The sequence below is a fragment of the Marmota flaviventris genome, chromosome 2 (assembly GCF_047511675.1).
Source record: "Marmota flaviventris isolate mMarFla1 chromosome 2, mMarFla1.hap1, whole genome shotgun sequence".
NCBI lineage: Eukaryota > Metazoa > Chordata > Mammalia > Rodentia > Sciuridae > Marmota > Marmota flaviventris.
Genome location: NC_092499.1, coordinates 122,079,541 through 122,106,680, shown reverse-complemented (window position 1 = coordinate 122,106,680; position 27,140 = coordinate 122,079,541). Strand labels below are relative to the sequence as shown.

Genomic DNA, 27,140 nt, shown 5'->3' with positions numbered 1-27,140 from the left:
GTTTCATGATGTTCTATTACTTTCAATTGATTTTTAAAACTAACTTAGAAAGTCCTGATGATTGAGAGGCATGGTAACATAATCAAGAGAGTGGACTTTGGAGTGAGGTAGACCTATTCTGGGAAATTGGCTCTGCCACTTAAACTACCTTGAGCAAAAACTTAACCTTCTAAGCCTCAGTTTTTTACATCTGTAAAATAGATGGTAATACCACTGACTCCTTATCTCTATTAATCTTCAAAAGGAAAATCTAATTTTGTAAAGCCCTTAGGATAGTTCCTGGCTTATCATGAGTAATTACTAAATATTAGCTATGAATATAATCTCTTATTAGTTTCAACTAGGTTATGCTATTCTTAGAATAAATACATCTAGATGGTCAGTTTACAGAGATTCAAGTCAGCTGGAGTATAGAAAACTGGTTTTGTCAGATGATCACAGCAACATTCAACAGTTGTGATCTCTCAGGTCATCTCAACATGAATGCCTTCAGAGTTCCCTGGGCTGAAGTTGAGCAAGATTAAAAACGGTGGGTGGGGGAGACATGGCTAAAGGCTTCATAATGTACACAATTCAAATTGATCTATTGAATGGCTATTTGTATTGTATCCTACGTACAGTGTGAAAACCTAAATCTATAATTTTGAGAATTTAAACTGAGATAATTAAGAGAATCAACTTATTTCTGGATTTTTATGTATGCTGATTTCTTATTTCCTCATGTGATATTTTCATCTATTCTCATTGCAAGTAAAATTAAAATTAAATTGCATGTGTATTCAGTACTTTCTTCAATTAAATTTGTATGAATTAACCCCTTGCAAGTTGCTCAACTGGTGAGGAGAAAGTGTTAAAAGCTATTGAAGGACTTCACAACAGCCAACACATGAAAACAACCTAAGCAACCATCAATAGATGAATGGATAAAAATATGTGGTGTGTGGTGTGTGTGTGTGAGTGTGGGTATGTGATCGATGTATGTGTATGTGCTTTTTGGCCATAACAAAGAAGGAAACCCTGTCATTTCTGACAATGTGAATGAACCCAGAGGGCATTATGCTACATGAAATAACCCAGACACAGAAAGAAAAATATTGTATGATCACCTATATGAAAAACCTGTATGAGTCAAACTCACAGAAGCAGAGAGTAGAATGGTGGTTGCCAGGAGCTAGGAAGGGGCAATGGGGGATATAGATCAAAGGGTACAAACTTTCAGTTACAAGATGAATAAGTTCTAGATCTAATGTGCAACATAGTGACCATTGTTAATAATGTTATATGATATACTTAAAATTTGCTAAAAAAAAATAGAACTTAATTGTTCTCACCACATGCACAGCAAGTAATTGTGTGAGGAACCGATGTGTTAATTAGCTTCATTTGGTAATAATTTTACAATGTATATCAAGACATGTTGTACACTTCAAATGTATACTGTTTTTGTCAATTTCGTCAATTTTACCTCGAAACTAGGGAATAAAAAATAAAGACTTCGGGCTGGGGATGTGGCTCAAGCGGTAGCGCGCTCGCCTGGCATGCATGCGGCCCAGGTTCGATCCTCACCACAACATACAAACAAAGATGTTGTGTCAGCCGAAAACTAAAAAATAAATATTAAAAAATTCTCTCTCTCTTTAAAAAAAAAAGACTTCAACACCACTATCTTAGTAATAGACTCAGCAGTCAGAAAGCCATTAAAGACATAGTTGAACTCAACAGCACTATAAGTTAATTGGATATAACTGAATATCAGCTTTTCAAGCTCACATGGAACATTCACCCAGGTAGACCACATTTTAGGACACAAAACATATATTAGCAAATTTAAAGACTAGAAATAGTACAATGTCTGTTCTCAGATCACAGTGAAATTAAATTTAAAAATCACTAACAGAAAGATACTTGGAAAATGTCCCCAAATACTTGAAAAATTAAACAATTAACTTTAATGGAGACAGATACATCTTTATTAGGTATTGTTTTCATTTTTTTCCATATTTTTATTGATATATTATAATGGTACATAATGGTGAGATTCATTGTTACATATTCATACAGGACGCAATATAATTTGGTCAATATCAGTCCCCAGTATTTTCCCTTTCTCTCCTCCCTTACTACCAGGTCCCTTTCCTCACTCTACTTTTATCCCTTCCATTTTCATGAGACACCCCCACACACATCCAGCCAACCTTCTTTCCCTTTTTCCTCTCTAGCTTCCACTTACCAGAGAAAATATATAATCCTTGAATTTCTGAGTCTGGCTTATCTCACTTAACATAATGTTCGAAAATGACCATTTCATTCTTCTTTAGAGATGAAAAAAAAAAAAACTCCATTGTGTATCTATAACACATTTTCTTAATCCATTATTCCATTGACAGACACCTAGGTTGGGTCTATGGTTTAGCTATTACAAATTATGCTGCTATAAATATGAGTATGCATGTATCACTGTAGTATACTGATCTTAATTCTTCAGGATAAATTCCAAGGAGTAGTGAAGTTGTATCATCTGGTGGTTCCCTGCTTACCTTTTGAGGAACCTCCATACTGATTCCATAATGGTTGTACTAATTTACAATCCTACCAACAGTATAAAAGTGTTCCTTTTCCCCATCATCTTCAGCATTTATTATTGCTTTTATTCTTTTTATTCTATTTGTGATATATGACAGCAGAATGCATTACAATTCATATTACACAGAGCCCAGTTTTTCATATCTCTGGTTGTATATAAAGTATATTCACACCATTCGTGTCTTCATACATGTACTTAGGGTAATGGTATCCATCTCATTCCGTCATCTTTTTACCCTCTTGTGCCCTCCTTTTCCCTCCCACCCCTTTGCCCTATCTAGAGTTCATCTAATACTCCCATGTTCCCCCTCCCAACCCCACTATGAATCAGCCTCCCTTATATCAGAGAAAAACATTTGGCATTTGTTTTTTGGGGGGATTGGCTCACTTTACTTAGCATTATATTCTCCAACTCCATCCACTTGCCTGCAAATGCCATGATTTTATTCTCTTTTATTGCTGAATAATATACCATTGTGTATATATACCACATTTTCTTTATCCATTCGTCTACTAAAGGGCATCTAGGTTGGTTCCACAGATTAACTATTGTGATTTGTTCTGCTATAAACATTGATGTGGCTGTATCCCTGTAGTATGCTGTTTTTAAGTCCTTTGGGTATAGACCGAGGAGTGGAATAGCTGGGTCAAATGGTGGTTCCATTTCTAGCTTTCCAAGGAATCTCCATACTGCTTTCCATATTGGCTGCACCAATTTGCAGTCCCATCAGCAATGTATGAGTGTGCCTTTTTCCCCACATCTTTGCCAACACTTATTGTTGTTTTTGTTCTTAATAGCTGCAATTCTGACTGGAGTGAGATGAAATCTTAGAGTAGTTTTGATTTGCATTTCTCTAATTGCTAGAGATGTTGAACATTTTTTTTATATATTTGTTGGCTATTTGTATTTCTTCTTTTGAGAAGTGTGGTTAGTTCATCTGCCCATTTGTTAATTGGGTTATTAGGTTTTTTATGTAAAGTTTTTTGAGTTCTTTAAATATTCTGGGTGTTAATCCTCTATCAGAAGAGCAGCTAGCAAAGATTTTCTCCCATTCTGCAGGTTCTCTCTTCACATTCCTAATTGTTTCTTTTGCTCTGCAGAAGCTTTTTAATTTGATGTCATCCCCTTTTTTTTAATTCTTGGCGTTATTTCCTGAGCTTTAGGGGTCCTATTGAGAAAGTCATTGCTTGTGACTATGAGTTAGAAAAGTGTTGACTATATGTTTTCTTCTAGGAGTTGCATAGTTTCTGGCCTAATTCCTAGGTCTTTGATCATTTTAAGTTTGCTTAAAATGTACAGGGTGAGAAAGGAGGATCTAATCTCATTTTTCTACTTATGGTGTATTATTTAGCTTTTTTGCTGCTGTGATCAAAAAACCTGACAAGAATAATTCTAGAGGAGGAAAGATTTACTTTGGGGCTCATGGTTTCAAAGGTCTCAGTCTATAGATGGCTGGCTCCATTCCTCAGGGGCTTGAAGTGAGACAGAAAATCATGGCAAAAGGGTGTGGCAGAGGGAAGCAGCTAGAAATGTGGTGCCAGGAAGCAGAGATAGCACTTTGCTCAACAGGGACAATATATAAATCCCAAAGTCATGCCCCCAGGGATCCACCTCATCCAGCCACACTTTATCTTCCTACAGTTACCACTCAGCTAATCCCCATTTGGGGATTAATTCAGTGATTGGGTTAAGGATCTCATAATACAATCATTTCACCTCTAAACCTTCTTGCATTGTCTCACATATTAGCTTTCAGGGGATACCTCACATTGAAACCATAACATATTGATGACCAGTTTTCCTAGCATCATTTGCTTAAAAGGCAGTCTTTTCTCCAGTGTATGATCTGGGCACCTTTGTCAAGGATCAGAGGACTGTAAACATGTAGATTCATCTTTGTGTCTTCTATTTTGTACTAATGGTCTATGTGTCTGCTTTTATTCCAATACCATTTAGTTTTTGTTATAATAGCTCTGCAGTAAAATTTGAAGTCAGGTATTATAATGTCTCCAGCACTGTTGTTTTTTTTTTAACTTAGAATTGCTTTGGCTATTTTGGGTATTTCATTTTTCCACATGAAACTTTGGACTACTTTTTTCTAGTTCTCTGAAGAATGTTATTTATTTATTCATTTTTATATGGGGATTGCACTGAATCTGTATACTGCTTTTAGTAGTCTGGTCATCTTAATATTAATTCTGCCTATCCACAGATATGTGTGGTCTTTCCTTTTTTTATATCTTCAATTTCCTTAATGGTCTATAATTTTCATTGTAAAGGTTTCTCACCTCCACGATTAGATTTATTCCTAAATATTCTATTTTTTGTTTACCATGAATGAGATTGTTTTCCTGATTTATTTCTCAGCAGATTCATTACTGGTATGAAGAAAAGCTATTGATTTTTGTATGTTAATTTTTTTAGGCTGCTATTTTGCTGAATTTATTACCTCTAGAAGTCTTCTGTTGAAGTTCTTTGAATCGTCTTAGTTGCTATCATTTGCAAACAATGAAAATTTGACTTCTTCCTTTCCTATTTTTATCCCTTTTATTTTCATCACTTCTCTTGCCTAATTGCTCAGGCAGGGTTTCAAAAACTATACTGAATAGGAGTGATGAAAGTGGACATCCTTGTCTTGTTCCAGATTTTAAAGAAAATGCTTTAGTTTTTCTCCATTAAATATGATGCTGGCTTTGGTTTTGTCATATATAGCTTTATGATATTGAGGTAGGTTCCTATCCCTAGTTTCTTCAGTGTTTTTATTTTTTTAATTATGAAGGGTGCTGAATTTTGTCAAAGGTTTTCTCTGTATCAGTTAAGATGACTGTGATTTTTACCCTTAATTCAATTTATGCAGTGAATTACATTTATTGATTTGTGTATATTATTACACCATTCTTGCCTCCCTGGGATAAAATCAACTTGGTCATGATATACAATCTTCTTAATATGTTGTTGGATATGGATTGCTAACATTTTATTTAAGGATTTTTGCATGTAAGTTCATCAGAAATATTGGTCTGGTTTTCTTTCCTTGATGTATCCTTATCTGGCTTGGTACAAGAGTGATACTGGCTTCATAGAATGAATTTGGAGTGCTCCATCCTGTGGTGAGCCGTTCCTATAGACCGTGGCCGCCATTAGAAGATGGCGCCGGCTTCCACTGTGGCCTGTGATAAACAACTCCTTTTTTGGAGAGTTGGCACGTAATCCCTTATCACCCTATGAGAAAGCTCCACGTGGCAGCTTTGCATTGGGGCTTGAGATGCTTTATTAAGGCTGGGAGGGGCATCCGAGAGGAGGAAGAAGAAATATCAAGGACCTGAATAAACTGCTGAAAGAAGATTCCTGAGTTGCGTCTTCCTTGCGGGCAAGGGGTCGCGACACCATCCCTTTCTGTTTCATGGAATAATCTGAGGAGCAGTGACATTAGTTTTTCTTTGAAAGACTGAGAATTTAGCTGAGAATCCATTTGGCTCTGGTCTTTTATTTGTAGGAAGGCTTTTCTTTACTGCTTCTCACTGCTAGTTACTGGTTTGTTTAGGTTATGGCCTCTTGATTTGATTTTGGCAGGTCATGTGTGTCTAGAAATGTATCCATTTCTTCTAGGTTTTCCAATTTATTGGAGTATAAGTTTTCAAAGTACTTCTTAATGATCCTTTGAATTTTCATGATGTCTGTTTCTCTAATCTAAATTAGAGATTTATCTCTAATTTACTCATTTGGGTCATCTCTCTTATTCTTTTGGTTAGTTTGGCTAAGGGTTTATCAGTCTTGTTTATTTTTTCAAAGAACCAAATCTTTGTTTCATTGATCCTTTGTGGGGTTTTTAAAAATTCTCAATTTCATTGATTTCAACTCTGATCTTAATTATTTCCTTCTTTCCAGTTTTAGAATTGGTTTGTTCTTGTTTTTCAAGGACCTTCAGATGCCTCATGGCTATTTATTTGGGATCTTTCTGATTTTCTTATGTAGGCATTTGTAGCTATACTTTCCTCTTAGAATTGCCTTCATAGTGTCACAGAGGTTCTGGTATGTTGTATCACGATCTTGTTCGATTCTAGGAATTTTAAAATTTCTTCCCTGAGTCTTCTATCACTCATTCATCATTCAAAAGTGTATTATTCGATATCCTTGTGTTTATACAGTTTCTGTAGGTTTTCTTTTAAACAATATACTTCTACATAAAACATGAGTTAAAGAAGAAATTTAAAGGGAAATTTATAAAAATTGGGGGCTACATTTAAAAAATGCAACTTATCAAAATTTGTGGGACACAGTAAAATCAGTGCTTAGTGGGAAATTTATAGCATTAAGTGAACATATTAGGAAAAGAAGAAATATCTTCTAATCTTCCACCTTAGGAAACTGGAAAAAAAACTACATCAAAGTAAGCCATATATATATATATATATATATATATATATATATATATATATCCATGAAATCTAAAATAGGAAATCAATAGAGAAAATCAACAAAAGCTAATTCTTTGAAAAAAGTGGGTTTTTTAGGTTAATATAATTTATGTCTCTAATCAGGTGAAGAACAAAACAAAAAACACAAACTAACCAATATTAAGAATGAAAGAGGGAACATCATTATACATTTAATATAATAAAGGGATTATAAAAGAGTATTTTCAAAACTCCATGCCCACAAATTTCACAACCAAGGTAAAATGGATCAATTTCTTGAAAGACATAATTTATCAATACTCACATAAGAAACAATCTGAATAGGGCTATGTATTAAAAAATGTACCAATTATTAATATTCTTCCCAAACAGAGAACACCAGGCCCAGATGCATTCATTGGTGATTTCTACCAAACATTTAAGGAAGAATTGATACCAATTCTCTATAACCTCTTCCAGGACACAGAAGCAGAGGGAGTAGTTTCTAATTCATTCTTTGAAGACAGGATTACCATAATATAAAAACCAGACAAGAAAAGGAATAGACCAATATCTCTCATGAGCACAGATGCAAAAACCCTCCATAAAATATTATCAAATAAAAACAAATAATGTGCATAGTGAATTATACATCACAACCAGTGGGATTTATCCCTGCTACACAAGGCTGGTTCAACATTCTAAAATCAACTAATGTAATCCATGATATCAACAGGCTAATGTAAAAAAAAATCACACGATAATATCAATATATACAGAAAAAGCATTTGATAAAAATCCAACATAGATTCACAAAAAAGATTCAGCAAACTAAGAATAAAGGGAAAGTTTCTCAACCTTATAAAGAACATCTACAAAAACCTCCATAGCTACCAAAATACTCAATGGTGAGAAATTAGAAGCTTTCCCACTAAGATCAGGAATCAGGTAAGGTATCCCCTATCACCACTCCTTTTCAGCATCATACTGGAAGTGCTAGCAAATGATAAGAAATTGAGAAGGAAGAAATAAAATGACCTTTGTTGACAGATGGCAAGATTATCTATGTAGATATTCCAAAGGAATAAACAAAAAAACTCCTTTAACTAATAAGCAACTACAGCAAGTTTGCAGGATACAAAGTTAATATACAAAAGTCAATTTCCTATTTGCTATCAAATGAAAAAATGGAATTTAAAATTAAAAACACACTGTGACTTGCCAGAGCATGTGAGCGTGGAGGTTGCTTGCGTGGATTTATCGCTGCCTCGGTCCAAGTAGCTCTGGAGGTTTATCCACAGGACAGAAAAAAAAAAAAAAAAACAGGGTCTCACAAGATTACCCAGGCTGACCTTGAACTTGTGATCCTCCTGCCTCAGCTTCCACAGTAACTGGGATTATAGGTTATAAGAAGGAGATCCAACATGGCGGCGGGCGCGGAGAGATCAAGTCTCTGACCTCTTCAGCTGCGCGGGCATAGGGAGCAGTAAATTGTTTAAATGCTGTTTGCTCAGGATCACTAGGCAATGCTGAGCTGACGTGGATCTGGGGCGAACAGTCTGGGCCCCTCAGAACACACACACCGAGGCCGGATCGGCTGCATTCAAGCTCCGGTTCGCCTGCTTCTCGTGACTCAGCACTAGTGATCCCACTGAAATAACTGGTCGGCCCTTCTGAACTTACAGAGGTAAAAGCCAACCGAGCCTTCATAGGCAGTGGCCACAGGATTGAAACGGGGATTGGGAGAGACAGTCAGGACCCACCCGTTGCATTGGTCACCCAGCAAAGGGAACCAACGGTCACCATTTGCATGGGATACCACCTTGGCAGAGAACTGATGTCACGGGCGGAGGAGATAACTTCATTGAAACCAGCGCAACAGGTGTGTAATCCCCTAGCCATCTCTCTCCACACAGCGGGCAAACCTTAAGGGCCCCTCCCAGCTCTCCGGTAAGGGCCCCTCCCAGCTCTCCTGTGAGCCTGATAGCCAGACCGAGGGAATCAGGAGTGGCACGGGACTCGCGGCGCGGAACTCCCGGCTACCGCTCCCACCAGTGCTGACAACTGAGGTCTCTTGCACCAGCTACCGGGGGCGTGGCTACCAGAGGGGCAAGCAAATTTGCTGGGGGTTCTCAGCCCCAAGCTCTACAAACTTACGGTCTGAGGGAGGCAAACAGTGAGAGTGTGCCCAGGCGTTCATGAAAACAGGGCTCCCAGGAGCATCAGACCTGGCGTGTAGCCAGTATTGTGGTGAGCGTCACAGGTGAGCGGGGCCTGGCTTGAGGAAACACAAGAGAAGGCCCTAGACACTCAGGATTGGAGACCCGCCCAGTCTGGGAGGAAGAGCTGCTGCATAGTGATTGGTTCCCACCTATTGAGAGGAGAAGCTTGGCCCAGTGGGCACAGCTCCACCTACTGGAAGAGAAGTTAATTGAACTCTATGACTGCATTTATTATTATTTTTTTTTCTTTTTCTTTCATTTTCATTTTTTGTTGTTGTTGTTCTTTAACTTTTTTTAATGTTTTTAATTTTTTTTAATTATTTTATTTTATTATTGTTTTTTTAAATTTTAATTTTCATTTATTTATTATCATTATTATTTTTGTAAAAAAAATTTTTTTTTCTTTCTTTCTTTTCTATTTTTTTTGTTTCTTTTGTCTTTTCATTTCTTTTCAATTTTCTTATTCCCCCTTCCTTGAATTCTACCTGCCTACTCTCATTCTCTTTAGTGACTTCTTCCTTTCCCTTCTAATATCTTTCCTCCCAAGCATCAAATAAATTTATAAGAGTAAACAGTAACTCAGCAGTCAAACAGAACAAGAAGTAACATGAGCAGCATAAACAAGCAAGGAAGAAAAGGAGTACAAACAATGAAGGACAGCCTAAATATTCAGGAGGACCTAGAGTCAGCAGAAAAATGGTCATATAAAGAACTCAAGGAATACCTTAGACAGATGGAATGGAACCTTAAAGAGGATACGAGACAGCAAATCCAAACAGTGAAAGAACACATTGAAAATGAATTACATAAACAGATAAAAGAAGAAGTTAAGCATCTTTATCAGGAGATAGAGATTATAAAAAAAAATCAAACAATAATTCTAGAAATGAAGGAAACGATAAACCAAATTAAAAACTCAATTGAGAGTATCACTAACAGAGTGGAACAAGTAGAAGCCAGAACATAAGATAATGAAGACAAAATATATCATCTTGAAAAGAGCCTAGCCAACTCAGAAAGGCTGGTAAAAAATCACGAGAAAAACATCCAAGAGATATGGGATAACATAAAAAAACCAAACCTACGAGTCATCGGGATAGAGGAAGGTACAGAGATTCAAACCAAGGGAATGAGTAACCTGCTGAATGAAATAATTACAGAAAACTTTCCAGAAATAAAAAAGGAAACGGATATACAAATTGTAGATGCATACAGGACACCGAGCACACAAAATCACAGTAGACCAACGCCAAGACACATTGTTATGAAGATATCCAATATACAGAACAAAGAGAAAATATTAAAAGCTACAAGAGAAAGGAGGCAGATTACATTCAGGGGTAAACCAATAAGGTTAACAACGGATTTTTCATCACAGATGCTGAAAGCGAGAAGATCCTGGAACAAGGTATTTCAAACACTGAAAGACAATGGATGCCAACCAAGAATTCTGTATCCAGCAAAATTAAGCTTCAGGTACGACAACGAAATAAAAATCTTTCATGATAAACAAGAGCTAAAAGAATTTGCAGCCAGAAAACCAGCATTGCAAAGCATCTTGAGCAAAACATTACACGAGGAAGAAATGAAAAACAATAACCAAAACCATCAGTGGGAAGTGCCTCTGTAAAGACAGAGGGCAGGGGGAAAGCTAATCATGGAGAAACAAACTAAATTAAAAAAAACCAGAAGATAAATAATCAAACATGGCTGGAAATACAAACCATATATCAATAGTAACTCTAAACGTTAATGGCTTAAACTCTCCAATAAAGCGACATAGGCTAGTAACATGGATTAAAAAACAAATCCAACAATATGCTGCCTCCAGGAGACACATCTGATTGGAAAAGACATACACAGGCTGAAGGTGAAAGGTTGGGAAAAAATATACCACGCACACGGTCCTCGTAAGCAAGCAGGGGTGGCCATCCTCATATCGAATAAAATCGACTTCAAGACTAAGTTAATCAAAAGGGATAAGGAAGGACATTATATACTGTTAAAAGGAACCATTCACCAACAAGACATAACAATTATCAATATTTATGCACCAAATAATGGTGCTGCGACGTTCATAAAACAAATTCTCCTCAAGTTCAAGAATCAAATAGACCACAACACAATAATTATGGGTGACTTCAACACACCTCTCTCACCATTGGACAGGTCCTCCAAACAAAAGTTGAATAAAGAAACTATAGAACTCAATATCACAATCAACAACCTAGACTTAACTGACATATATAGAATATATCAATCATCATCAAGTGGATATACTTTTTACTCAGCAGCACATGGATCCTTCTCAAAAATAGACCATATATTATACCATAGGGCAACCCTCAGTAAATATAAAGGGGTGGAGATAATACTATGCATTTTATGTGATCATGATGGAATGAAACTGGAAATCAATGATAAAAGAAGGAAGGAAAAATCCTACATCACATGGAAAATGAACAATATGTTACTGAATGATCAATGGGTTACAGAAGACATAAAGGAGGAAGTCAAAAAATTTTTAGAGATAAATGAAAATACAGACACAACATATCGGAATCGATGGGACACACTGAAAGCAGTTTTAAGAGGGAAATTCATCGCCTGGAGGTCATTCCTCAAAAAAAGGAAAAACCAACAAATAAATGAGCTCACACTTCATCTCAAAGCCCTAGAAAAGGAAGAGCAAAACAACAGCAAATGTAGCAGAAGGCAAGAAATAATTAAAATCAGAGCAGAAATCAATGAAATTGAAACAAAAGAAACTATTGAAAAAATTAACAAAACTAAAAGTTGGTTCTTTGAAAAAATAAATAAGATTGACAGACCCTTAGCCATGCTAACGAAGAGAAGAAGAGGGAGAACTCAAATTACTAACATATGGGATGAAAAAGGCAATATCACAACAGATGCTACAGAAATACAGAAGACAATTAGAAATTACTTTGAAAACCTATATTCCAATAAAATAGAAGATAATGAAGACTGATAAATTTCTTAAGTCATATGATTTGCCCAGACTGAGTCAGGAGGATACTCACAACTTAAACAGACCAATATCAATGGATGAAATAGAAGAAGCAATCAAAAGACTACCAACTAAGAAAAGCCCAGGACCGGATGGGTATACAGCGGAGTTTTACAAAACCTTTAAAGAAGAATTAATACCAATACTTTTCAAGTTATTTCAGAAAATAGAAAAAGAGGGAGCTCTGCCAAATTCATTCTATGAGGCCAACATCACCCTGATTCCGAAACCAGACAAAGATACCTCAAAGAAAGAAAACTACAGACCAATATCTCTGATGAACCTAGATGCAAATATCCTCAATAAAATTCTGGCGAATCGGATACAAAGGCACATCAAAAAAATTGTGCACCATTATCAAGTAGGATTCATCCCTGGGATGCAAGGATGGTTCAATATACGGAAATCAATAAATGTTATTCACCACATCAATAGACTTAAAGATAAGAACCATATGATCATCTCGATAGACGCAGAAAAAGCATTCGACAAAGTACAGCATCCCTTTATGTTCAAAACATTAGAAAAACTAGGGATAACAGGAACTTACCTCGACATTGTAAAAGCTATCTATGCTAAGCCTCAGGCTAGCATCATTCTCAATGGAGAAAAATTGAAGGCATTCCCTCTAAAATCTGGAACAAGACAGGGATGCCCTCTATCACCACTTCTATTCAATATAGTTCTCAAAACACTGGCCAGAGCAATTAGACAGACGAAAGAAATTAAAGGCATAAAAATAGGAAAAGAAGAACTTAAATTATCACAATTTGCAGATGACATGATTCTATACCTAGAAGACCCAAAAGGGTCTACAAAAAAACTACTAGAACTAATAAGTGAATTCAGCAAAGTGGCAGGATATAAAATCAACACGCATAAATCAAAGGCATTTCTGTATATCAGCGACAAAACTTCTGAAACGGAAATGAGGAAAAACACTCCATTCACAATATCCTCAAAAAAAATAAAATACTTGGGAATCAACCTAACAAAAGAGGTGAAAGATTTATACAATGAAAACCACAGAACCCTAAAAAGAGAAGTAGAAGAAGATCTTAGAAGATGGAAAAATAGACCCTGTTCATGGATAGGCAGAACTAACATCATCAAAATGGCGATATTACCAAAAGTTCTCTATAGGTTTAATGCAATGCCAATCAAAATCCCAACGGCATTTCTTGTAGAAATAGAGAAAGCAATCATGAAATTCATATGGAAAAATAAAAGATCCAGAATAGCAAAAGCAATTCTAAGCAGGAAGTATGAATCAGGCGGTATAGCGATACCAGATTTCAAACTATATTACAGAGCAATAGTAACAAAAACAGCATGGTACTGGTACCAAAACAGGCAGGTGGACCAATGGTACAGAATAGAGGACACAGAGACTAATACACAAAGCTACAACTATCTTATATTTGATAAAGGCGCTAAAAGCATCCAATGGAGGAAGGATAGCATCTTCAACAAATGGTGTTGGGAAAACTGGAAATCCATATGCAACAAAATGAAACTGAATCCCCTCCTCTCGCCATGCACAAAAGTTAACTCAAAGTGGATCAAGGAGCTAGATATCAAATCAGAGACTCTGCATCTGATAGAAGAAAAGGTTGGCTCCGATCTACAAAATGTGGGGTCGGGCTCCAAATTCCTTAATAGGACACCCATAGCACAAGAGTTAATAACAAGAATCAACAAATGGGACTTACTTAAACTGAAAAGTTTTTTCTCAGCAAGAGAAAAAATAAGAGAGGTAAATAGGGAGCCTACATTATGGGAACAAATTTTTACTCCTCACACTTCAGATAGAGCCCTAATATCCAGAGTATACAAAGAACTCAAAAAATTAGACAATAAGATAACAAATAACCCAATCAACAAATGGGCCAAGGACCTGAACAGACACTTCTCAGAGGAGGACATACAATCAATCAACAAGTACATGAAAAAATGCTCACCATCTCTAGCAGTCAGAGAAATGCAAATCAAAACCACCCTAAGATACCATCTCACTCCAGTAAGATTGGCAACCATTATAAAGTCAAACAACAACAAGTGCTGGCGAGGATGTGGGGAAAAGGGTACTCTTGTACATTGCTGGTGGGACTGCAAACTGGTGCGGCCAATTTGGAAAGCAGTATGGAGATTCCTGGGAAAGCTGGGAATGGAACCACCATATGACCCAGCTATTGCCCTTCTCGGACTATTCCCTGAAGACCTTAAAAGAGCGTACTACAGGGATACTGCCACATCGATGTTCATAGCAGCACAATTCACAATTGCTAGACTGTGGAACCAACCCAGATGCCCTTCAATAGATGAATGGATAAAAAATGTGGCATTTATACACAATGGAGTATTACTCTGCATTAAAAAATGACAAAATCATAGAATTTGCAGGGAAATGGATGGCATTACAGCAGATTATGCTTAGTGAAGCTAGCCAATCCCTAAAAAACAAATACCAAATGTCTTCTTTGATATAATGAGAGCAACTAAGAACAGAGCAGGGAGGAAGAGCAGGAAGAAAAGATTAACATTAAACAGATACATGAGATGGGATGGAAAAGGAGAGAAAAGGGAAATTGCATGGTAATGGAGGGAGACCCTCATTGTTATACAAAATTACATATAAGAGGTTGTGAGGGGAATGGGAAAATAAACAAGGAGAGAAATGAATTACAGTGGATGGGGTAGAGAGAGAAGTTGGGAGGGGAGGGAGGGGGGATAATAGAGGATAGGAAAGGTAGCAGAATACAACAGTTACTAATAGGGCATTATGTAAAAATGTGGATGTGTAACCGATGTGATTCTGCAATCTGTATTTGGGGTAAAATTGGGAGTTCATAACCAACTTGAATCTAATGTATGAAATATGATATGTCAATAGCTTTATAATGTTTTGAACAACCAATAAAAAAAATAAATTAAAAAAAAAAAAGCTCTGTTTCAAAACCTTGAAATCTATAAGGAAAAGAATAAAAAGTTGAAGTTGCACATTTCAGACACAAATACTTTGGCTAAAAGACCCCCTTCTGTTTGGTTTCAACTGTATATTCTAAGGAAATAGAAAATCTCCATTTCCCAATATTCTTTTTCTGTGAGATGTTTTTTACTTGAATATTAAATATGTGAGAAGTTTCTTCTGCTTTCAGGATTTAATTGGCTAATGCATCATGTTGTTTTTTGAACGCATAAATGACTTGCTTGGATTTTTGTTGCTGTACCTGTCTTCTGTAATGACTGAACTGTTGTTAGAGAAGGTATTTCTTGATGGGTATTCTTCAGAACTGTATTTGGGGGTTTAATGTATATTCATATCACTATTCTCAATTTATTCTAATAGATTGCAAAAGTGGTGACAAAAAAATAGATGAATGGATAAAAAAAAATATGGCATTTATACACCATGGAGTATTTCACAGCACTAAAAAATGACAAAATCATGGAATTTGCAGGGAAATGGATGGCACTAGATCAGATTATGCTTAGTGGAGCTAGCCAATCCCTAAAAAACAAATAACAAATGTCTTCTTTGATATAATGAGAGCAACTAAGAACAGAGCAGGGAGGAAGAGCAGGAAGAAAAGATTAACATTAAACAGATACATGAGGTGGGAGGGAAAGGGAGAGAAAAGGGAAATTGCATGGAAGTGGAGGGAGACCCTCATTGTTATACAAAATTACATATAAGAGGTTGTGAGGGGAATGGGAAAATAAACAAGGAGAGAAATGAATTACAGTAGATGGGGTAGAGAGAGAAGATGGGAGGGGAGGGGAGGGGGGATAGTAGAGGATAGGAAAGGTAGCAGAATACAGTAGTTACTAATAGGGCATTATGTAAAAATGTGGATGTGTAACAGATGTGATTCTGCAATCTGTATTTGGGGTAAAATTGGGAGTTCATAACCAACTTGAATCTAATGTATGAAATATGATATGTCAAGAGCTTTCTAATGTTTTGAACAACCAATAAAAAAATAAATAAAATTAAAAACAAAGTACCATTTACATTAGCACCCCAGAATATGAAATACTCAGGTATTAATCTAACAAAATATGTATATGATAAAAAGTAAAAATATAAAAAGTGTGTGTGTGTGTAATGAAAAGTTAAAAAAATGATGAAAGAAATCAAGGAAGAACTAATGCAGAGATATTCCATGTACATGCAAAGGAAGATTCAATATTATCAAGATCTCAGTTCTTCCAAACTTGATCTAAAGATTCAACACAAGCTCAATCAAAATTCCCAGCCAGTTATTTTTCCGATATCACCAAACTAATTCTAAATTTTATATGGAGGCAAAAGACCCAGAATAGACAACTCAATAGTGAAAGACAAAAATAAAATCATTGAATTGAAACTTCCCAACTTCAAAACTTACAAGAAAGTAATAAAGACAAGACAAGGACAGTCCTTTCAACAACTAGTGCAGGAATGACTAGACCTCCATATGCAAAAAGAAAAGAAAAAATAAAACCTAGACACAGACCTTACATTCTTCATAAATATTCACTGAAAATGCATCACAGACATAATGTAAAATGCACAACAATAATAATTCTATAGTACAGCATAAGATAAAATCAAGATGACCTTGAGTTTGGTGATGAATTTTTAGATGTAACACCAAAAGCATAACCCATGAATAATAATGATAAACAGGACTTCATTAAAATTTAAAATTTATGCTCTAAGAAAGACACTGTCAAGAGAATGAAAAGGCAAAACATTTAAAGGGCAAGCCAGGAGAAAATATTTACCACAGACACATCTGATAAAGAACTATTTATCTAAAATGTGTAAAGAATTCTTAAAACTCAATAATAAGGAAACAACCCAATTTTTTTAAATGAGTAAAAGACTTTATTCAAATAGACACATCATCAAAAAAAGATAGACAAATGAAAAATAAGTGCCTGAAAAGATGCTCCACAGCATATGTCATCAGGGAAAATTTAAACAATGAGATTGCACTATAGACCTATTATAAATAGACAAAATCGGGCTGGGGAGGTGGCTCAAGCGGTGGCGCACTCGCCTGGCATGCGTGCGGCCGGGGTTCGATCCTCAGCACCACATACAAACAAAGATGTTGTGTCTGCCGAAAACTAAAAAGAATAAATATTGGAAGAATTCTCATTCATTCATTCATATTCTCTCTCTCTCTCTCTCTCTCTCTCTCTCTCTCTCTCTCTCTCTCTCTCTCATCTCTCTCAAAAAATAAAAAGAAATAGACAAAATCCAAAACCCTGGCAACAGCCAATTCTGGGGAAGATGGAGGACCAAAGGAATTTCCACTTGAGAGTGGGAATGCAAGCCTGGCAGTTTCTTACAAAATTAAACATACTCACCCATACAACCCAGTAATTGCACTCCTTGGTATTTACCCAAAGGAGTTGGAAAATTATTCCCACAGAAAAACCTGCACCCAAATATTTATAGCACCTTTATTTATAATTGTCAAAACATGGAAGCAATCAAGATGTCCTTCAGTAGGTAATGTGGAACATCAGACAATAGAATATTATTCAGCAGTAAAAAGAAATAAACTATTAAACCATGAAAAGACAGGGAAGACCCTTAAATACATTTTACTAAATGAAAAAAGAAATCTGAAAAGTCTATAGGCTGTATGATTACAATCAGAAAAGACAAATTAGTGAGAAAAAAAGACAGTAAATGATCAATGATTGCCATAGGTTAAAGGGAAGGGAGGGATGAATAAGTGGAACAGAGGATATTTAGGAGAGTAAAAGTCTTTTTATGATACTATAATGGGAGACAAATGTCATTATACATTTGAAAAAACCCATAGAATATACAATGCCAAAGGTGAATACTAATGTAAATTATGGACTTGGATAATCATGTGTCAATGGGATGTTGGTATGTTGGTAGCTGTGGGGAGGAATGTGAATATGCAGAGGCAGGAGATTTATAGGAACTCTGTATTTTCCAGCCAATTTTGCTGTGAACCTAAAACTGCTCTTAAAAATAAAGCATATTTTTTTGGGCTGGGGATGCGGCTCAAGTGGTAGCACGCTAGCCTGGCATGCACGGGGCACTGGGTTCGATCCTCCACACCACATAAAAATAAACTAAAGATGTTGTGTCCACTGAAAACTAAAAAATAAATATTAAAAAATTCTCTCTCTCTCTCTTAAAAAAATAAAGCATATTTTTTAAAAAAAGGAAAAAAATTGAAAAGCAGGCGAATTTGAAGAAGAGAGTTATCTTTTTTAAGACATTCTCTTTTTTTTCCCCCTCTTTCTTCAAGGCATGATTAATCCTCAACTTATAAGAGGGCTAGAGATATTTGCAACTTTAAAGGGCAATTTCTATATTCTTTCTTGGGGACCCTAAATTATACCAATAAAAACTCATGGATGAAGCACCTAGAGATGATGAAGACCTCCTAGAGTCAACGTTTAGTTTACACTTAAAAGCACTAGGTTTATATCTAGCTGGGCACAGTGGTGCACACCTGTAATCTCTTCCACCAAAGAAGATAAATAAATGACTAGTAAACCCATGAAAAGATGTTCAAAATCATTCATTATTAGGGGAACTGAAATTAAAACGCTAATAACACACCACTACATACCTATTAGAACAGATATAATAAAAAATACTGATAATACAATGTTGGCAAGGATATACAGAAACTAAGAGCTTGCTACTACTAACAGAAATGTAAGCTGATACAGCCACTTTGGAAAAGTGTGGCAGTTTCTTAAAAATTTAAACATATATTTGTCATACAATGCAGCAATTCTCCTCCTAGCAAACTACCTAGAAGAAATGAAAATATATGTTCAAAGATTAATACACAAATGTTCATAGCAGATTTACTTTTCAAAAATTTAACTTTGGGGATAAACTGAAACTGAAAAAAAGAGGTTGAGCTAAAATTGCTTCATTAAAGTAAACTCTAAATGATAACTAGAATAAAGGAAAATGATCCTAGCTAAAAAGTTTAAGATGTAAAAAGAAGTGAAGGCAAAAAACAAAACAAAACAAAACAAAAACAAAAACCAACAGTAAATGTCGTGGTATATTTAACTGAGCACTATATAAAAATGATACTATCCTTTGGGTTTAATTAACATACACATAGCATTAAATATCTGAAAACAAAAATACAAAAGCTGGAAGGGATAGATGAAATGAGTCCAAAGGTCCTTTTGTTTTCTGGGAGGAGAGGGAAAGTACTGATTAACATTAAACTTTGGTAAGTGAAGAATTCACATTGGGGCGCACGTCAGCAAGATGGGGGACCAGACACTCCTACAATTCTTGCCTCCAACAAAAACCCCAAAGCAATCAATAAACTACATTTCAACCAAAATAACTAAAGGAAAGCAGTGGAGAATAGCAAAGATGTAGCAGAAATCTTGCAGAGCACAGAAACCCAGGATAGCCATATATAGAAGGGAAGAAACACGCTTTGCCTCTACCAACCCATTCCCCCAGTCAGAGTCAGCCACAAACTAGGTGGGATTTCAACCTGCAGCAGAAAAGGCAAGGCAAAGGACCCCAACAGCCCCATCACCACCACAGACATCAAGTGTCTTCACTACTGTGGGAGTTTCCCTGAGGCCACATTCTGAGCTGCTTCCAGAGAAGGCACTGATACTATGCTCAACTTCCTGCACTGCTTCTGAGTTTCACCATCTGGGAAACAGAGATACTCCTAGACTGTGTCCTGCTCCAAGTGAAAATAGCCATTGCACCTCTTCATCCTGAGGTTCCACGGAACCACTCCCACCAGATAGCACATGATCCCTAAACAGAGCTATTGCCCCTAGGGCAAGCTACACCAGAATTGCTCCATCCTCCTCTCCCAGTTCACTGATGCACTGTGCCCCTATGGCTGAGCTGAAGTGGTACCCATCCCTAAAGAGCCAGAGTCTCAGACTACTAGAGTAGTCATATCCCTAGTGCCAAAGCTGAGGCAGCACACCACTAGCCAGGAATCTCAAGCCACCTGCATGTGGAGCAGACATACTCCCTTGTGTCACAAGTGAGGCAGCAGCCATCCCCTATGAACTCCAAGCCTCTGGCACAGAAGCAGCTTCATCTTTCAGCATAATAGCTAATGCAGGGTCTCAATCGCAAGTATCCAGAGGTTCCATAGACCCATGTAGTCACACTTTCTGAGGCCAAGGAGATATGGTTCCTCACATGCCAGGGAATCAGAATCTTGGCTGAACTAGTATGATGTTCTTCCATACTAGCCAGAACTAGACTAGCCCCTAACAGACCAAGCTGCTGAGACACTTCCCTCTGTGGGAAGTGAAGTCATTGCTGTGCTATTTTCCTGTACCCCCAGACATATTGCCATTCCTTGGTCCTTGCTACTGCTGTACCAAGCCTCACACAGCTGGGCTACTGCTGTATCTCACTACCCCAGGATCCAGAGTCTCAACTGCAGAGTACCTCATCCTGAAGTGGGAGCTGCCACTGTGGTCTACTGGTTCTGGGTCCCAAATTATAGCTGTTCCCTGGTCCCTAAGGCCTGGGCCTCAGAAACACTTCTTCTTTGGAGCCATGCCAGTTCGTCCTCTTACCACCCAGAATCAGAACCATAACTGTATCCCAGCCCCCTGAGCCTGAGCTGCCATAGTATGCTTCAAAACAACAAATCCTGGCATAGTAGAACTGCATTCACTCATGTCTTGGAGAATGACCCTACAATTCAGGTGATATGGTAGTTTTGCAAGGCCATGATCCTAGGAATCTGGCTCCACAGTCACCATACGCACCTGTGTCCTGAATCCCAGTGTTGTTTGTGGGTGCCTATGAGATATGTAAGACCCTAACTAAGAGAGATCACCTCATCAAAGACTCTCCACTATGAAGAAGACAAGAACAGGAAGATTCCTAAAGCTCTTGCCCTAAACAACTTTGCAGCCACTATCAGTGCCACAAACATCTGGCACCCACACTGCTGAGGCAACCAGTCACAGCTAAATTGATGACAACTGAAGAAGCTGCATGGAGGTCATACCACTGTGCCCACATAGAACCAGAACCACTGTACACTGCCCAAACAGCATCCTCAGGCCCATCCCCAGGTAAAAATCTTGAAAACCAGTCTTAAGTTTGAAGAGGTGACAGTAGCAAAAAATTCATTAAGATCAATGCAGGGCCACAAGAACATGAAAAAGCAAGGAAATGTTACAGCACATTATTGGAACATAATAATTTTCCAAAAAAAAAAAAAAACCTAACCCCAAAGAAATGGAAATGTATTAATCACCTGTAAAATTATTCAAAATTATGATCTTAAGAAAACTTAGCTATATACAAATAGACAATTCAGTGATGTTAGGGAAAAAATTCATTACCTGAATGAGGAATTCAATGGAGATAAATGCCATAAAAGAAGAAGCAAACAGAAATCTTGGAGCTGAAAAAAATAACAAAATTAAAAATACAATCAAAAGCTTTAATAGAAGAATAGGGCAAGCAAAATAAAAGAATCTGTGAACTTGAAGATAGGTCTTTTTGAAATCACTCAGTCAGAGGAAAAAGAAAATAAATTAAAAGGAGTCAAGACAGCCATCAAGGGACTCATGAGACAACATCAAGTGAACAAATGATTGCATTATGGAAGTCACAGAAGAAAAAAATATAAAAATATGGGGAAAAGGGTTACTTATTTTTTATTTTTCCTTTCATTATACAGGACAGTAGAATGTATTTTGACATATCATATACACATGGAGTATAACTTCCCATTAATGTGGTTGTACATAATGTGGAGTTACACTAGTCATGTATTCATACATGAACATAGGAGAGTTGTGTCCAGTTCATTCTATTGCCTTTCCCATTCTCATCCCCCATTTCTTCCCCATATTGTCCCCGTTCAATCCAGTGAACCTCCACTCTTCTCTTCTTGTCTACCCCCTATACCACCACCTATGAGAGTCAGCATCCACATATCAGAGAGAACATTTGGCCTTTGGTTTGGTGGGATTGGATAATTTCACGTAGCATGATAACCTCCAGTTCCATCCATTTCCTGTCAAATGCCATAATTTCATCCCGTTTTATGGCTGAGTAATATTAAATTGTGTATATATACCACATTTTCTTTATCCATTCATCTGTTGAAAGGCACCCAGGTTGGTTCCAAAGCTTGGCTATTGTGAATGGAGTTGCTATGAACATTGATGTGGCCATGTCACTATAATATGTTGATTTAAAGTCCTCTAGGTATGTGCTGAGGAGTCAGATAAATTTTGGTTCCATTCCAAGTTTTCTGAGAAATCTCCATTCTGCTTTTCAGAGGGGTTTCACCAATTTGCAGTCCCACCAGTAATGGACGAGTGTGCCTTTTCCCCACTTCCTCACCAACCCTTATTATAACTTATATTCTTGATAATTGCCTTTCTGATTGCAATGAAATGAAATCTCAGTGTAGCCTTAATTTGCATTTCTCTAATTGCTAGTGATGTTGAACATTTTTTCATATATTTGTTGACCATTTGTATTTCTTCTTCTGTAAAGTGTCTGATCAGTTCCTTTGCCCATTTATTGATGGGATTATTTGTTTTGTTTTTGGTGTTAAGTTTTTTGAGTTCTTTATATATCCTGGAGATTAGTGCTCTATCTGAGGTGCAAGTAACAAAGATTTTTTTTCCCATTCTGTAGGCTCTCTCTTAAAGTTGTCCTCTTAAAGTTGTCCCAACTATGGACAACTTTGGTTTAGCTTGAGCCAGTGGGCAAATATGCAGTGGGGACTCAGCCTAAATAAGCTATAACTTGTTTGTTCAGAAGTAAGAAGAAACACACTGGACTGCAGTTGAGACCCATGACCCACCCCATACCTGGCAGATTCCAAAAGTAGAGGTCTGGGAAAGAAGCATCTCAATTTCAAATATCATATCAAGGAGGAACATTTGACTTTTCTTGTTCTTGTGTTTGTCTTTTTTTGGTTCTATTTTGTTTTGTTCTCCCTTGTCAGTGAAATAATGGCAGAAAATGTTCCAAATCATGAGAATGATATGGAGACCCAGATAGTAGAACCATTTTTGTTTTATTCAGCTTTTTCACCACTGTGACCAAAACCTGACAAGAACAATTTAGAAGAGGAAAAATTCATTTGGCACTCATGGTTTCAGAGGTCAGTTCACAGATGGCCAACTCCATTGCTATGGGTCTGAGGTGAGGCAGAACATCATGGTGGAAGAGTGTAGAGCAGGAAAGCACCTCAGGACATGGAAATCAGAAAGCAATAAAAGAGATCCACTCACTGGGGACAAAGCATAAGCTCCAAAAGCTTATACCCATCTTATAACCCATCTCCTCCAGCCACAGCCTATCTACCTTCAGTTATCACTCAGTTAATCCATATGAGAAGATTAATCTACTAACTGGATTATAACTATCATCCTCTAATAATTTCACCTCTGAATTTTCTTGCATTGTCTCACACATGAGTTCATATCTAAACCTCATATCTAAACCTTGACACACTTAGAACTTCAAACAGACATGACCAGAAAAGAACCTCTCTATAACATATCATAGTTAAAATACCAAAAGTACAGAATAATAAAAGTTATAAGAGAGAAGCATCAATTCACTTATGAAGACGAACCCACAAGAACAGCAGCACATTTCTGAGAACTTCTAAAGGCCAGAAGGAATGGAATGATACATTTCAATGCCTAAAAAACTGTAAGTGCCAACCTAGATGCCAATATCCAGCAAAGTTATCTTTCAGAATTGAAAAAAGAAATAAAGACCTTCCAAGATAGGCATAAACTAAAAGAATTCATGACCCCTAAATCAGCACTACAGAAGATATTCAAAGGAATCCTATGCCCAGAGGAGGAAGCAAGATAAATACAACCACAAAAGCATAGGAAAGAATAAATTGCACTAGAAGAGTACTTGTGCAAATCAAAAATAGGAAGGGACCCTACATTGTTAAATCTCTAAGACATAACAGCCTCTTCTCTTTACTGATTATTTCAGTAAATCATCAAACCCCTAAGATGAATGAGGGAAAGGGAAAAAAATATAAAATTCTCAAAACAACCAAACGAAAAACAACAAAATGTAAGGAACTGGAACATTTCAATAATAACCAGGACTGGGGTTGTAACTCAGTGGTAGAGCACTTGCCTAGTATGTGTGAGGCACTGGGTTCAATTCTCAGCACCACATAAAAGCAAATAAAATAAAAGTCTATTGACAACTAAAAAAATATTTTAAAAAATAAGAACTGGGCCTGATGTTTAAATAACAACAACAACAATAACAACAACAACCAAGAGTGTAAATGGTCTGCATTCCCCAATTAAAAGACACAGACTGCCAGACACAATAGTGCACACCTGTAATCCCAAATTACAATAACATAGACCAATAATCTTCATGAGCACAGATGCAAAAATCCTCAATAAGATATTTATAAATTGAATTCAACATCAATGAAAAAGATCATACACCATGTTGAAAATGGCTTCATTCCAGGAATATAAAGTTGATTCAAGAAGCATAAATCAATAATGTAATATACCACATAAACTGCATCATCTCAATAGATGCTGGAAGAACCTTCAATAATTCCACATCCCTTCATGATAAAAATCCTGATAAACTAGGATCATACCTCAACATAATAAGGCTACCCACAACAAATCCATTGCCAACATCATACTGAATGGGGGGGGGGGCAGGGGGAGGAAGTAAAGTATTTCCTCTAAAATCAGGAATAAGACAAGGGTGTCCATTCTTACCATTTGTCTATTCCTATATAGTGTTGGAAACTTTGGCCACAGCAATCAAGCAAAAGAAAGAAATAAAAGTAATACAAACAGGAGACGAGGAAGATACAGCATCCCTGTTTGCAGATGATATTATTCTACACTCAGAAAACCCAAAGAGTCCACAATAATCTCTTAAAATTAATAAATTCAGCAAAGTAGCATGATACAAAAATCAACATATAAAAACATATAGGTAGCTTTCCTATATACCAACAATTATTTTGCTGAGAAAGAAATCAGGAAAACAGGGCTGGAGGTGTAGCTCAGTTGTAGAGCACTTGCCTAGTATGTATAAGGAATAAGGCCCTGGGCTCAATCCCCAGCACCACACACACACACACACACACACACATATATATATATCAAAAAAAGATTAAAAATAAGAAGGAAAACAATCCCATTCATAATAGACTCATGTGTGTGTGTGAGCGTGTGTGTGTACACACACACACTCACATGAGCGCGCACACACACACACATCTATGAATAAACAACTAAAAAGGTGAAAGACATCCACAATGAAAATTATAAACACAGTAAAAAGAAGTTGAATAAAACACTAGAAGATGGAAAGATATCTCATATTCATGGATTGGGAGAATTAATATTGTTAAAATGGCCATACTACCAAAAGTGATATACAGATTCATTGCAATTCCCATCAAAATGCCAATGAAATCCTTTTTTTATTTCCAATGACATCCTTAATAGAACTAACTAGAAAAAAAAACTCTGAAATTCACTTGGAAACACAAAAGACACTGAATTGCCAAAGCAATTCTAGCAAACAGAACAATTCTGGAGATATCACAATACCTGATTTCAAAATATACTATAGAATAATGGTAACAAAACCAGTATGGTATTGGCATAAAAAACAGACATGTAGACCAATGGAATAGAATAGAGAACCCAGGAATAAACCTATGCATTCTACAGCCATGTGATTTTTGATAAAAGAGACAAAAACAAAAATTGGAGAAATTATAGCCTCTTCAGCAAATGGTGTTGGAAAAATAGGACTTCTACCTGTAGAAGACTGGAATTAGATCACTATCTCTCACCCTATACAAAAGTCAAGTAAAAATAAATCAAAGACCTTAATGTAATATTTGAAACCACTAGAGGAAAATATAGGGGAAACACTTTGAGATATAAGTATAGGCAATGATTTCCTGAAGAGGCCTCAAGTAGCTCAGGAAACAAAAGCAAGAATCAGCAAATGGGATTACATCAAATTAATAACCTTGTACAGAGCAAAAGAAAAAAAAATCAAGAGTGAAGAGATGGCCTCCTGAATGGGAGAAAATCTTTGCCAGCTACTCATCTGACAGAGGATTAAAATCCAGAATATATAAAGAACCCAAAAATGGTACACCAAAAGGACAGGTAATCTAATCAACAGATGGCAAATGAGCTGAACAGACACTTCTCAAAAGAAGAAGTAAAAATGTGCCTGGCATGGTGACACATGCCTGTAATCCCAGCAGCTCAGGAGACTAAGGCAGGAGGATTCCAAGTCCAAAGTAAGGCTCAGCAATTTAGCAAGATCCTGACTCAAGGGAAAAAAAAGGATTCAAGATGGCAGTTTAGAGGAAGAGTGCATTGCTAATTGCTCCATGGCTCATAATTCAAGTGGGGGTCGGGGGTGGGGTGGGGAGAATAGCTGGGATTCAAGTAGTGTGAATACTATTTCTCTGTGAGTTATTAGAAGACCCCCAACAGCTGCTTCTGCACAGGAATCACAGCTTCTGTGCTTGTGCAGGTCTTCAGGCCTCAGCGTCAGGGCAAACTCCAGGCCATTCGCCCACGCAGGACCTCTGGGTGCCTGAGCAGGACCACCAGCATCAGCACCCCCACAGGACACCCAGTCACTGCCCACGATCATGACCTCTTCTGCCACTCCAGAGTGAACCCCCATCTACCAACATGGGGCTTCCCTGGTGGCCTCCATCTTGGGACACTGTAACCATTGCCATAGTCCCCTACATGTGGTAGCCTGCCATGGGGACAATGCACAGGGTCTGGAGATAGTCGCCAGCCACAACACTGCACACCAAAGAGCTGCATCTCTGATCACACCACCCAATGCCACCAACTGGCCCCAC

The 27,140-nt window shown here is 37.1% G+C and overlaps 1 protein-coding gene across 30 annotated transcripts in view; it reads right to left on the bottom strand.

Moving 5' to 3' along the window:
• Positions 1-27,140, bottom strand: part of Nrg4 (neuregulin 4) — a 191,387-nt gene that overhangs the window by 125,999 nt on the left and 38,248 nt on the right. For 5 of the 30 annotated variants that reach the window (XM_071608515.1, XM_071608514.1, XM_071608513.1 and 2 more), the window contains one exon: positions 21,595-21,656. The exons of 23 other annotated variants lie outside the window; for them this stretch is intronic. The gene's annotated coding sequence lies outside the window, so the exon portion shown is untranslated. Of the gene's footprint in view, positions 1-8,203; positions 8,265-9,138; positions 9,256-21,594; positions 21,657-27,140 lie in introns of all 30 variants that reach the window. 2 more of the 30 variants (XM_071608524.1, XM_071608523.1) reach the window with 2 other exon arrangements.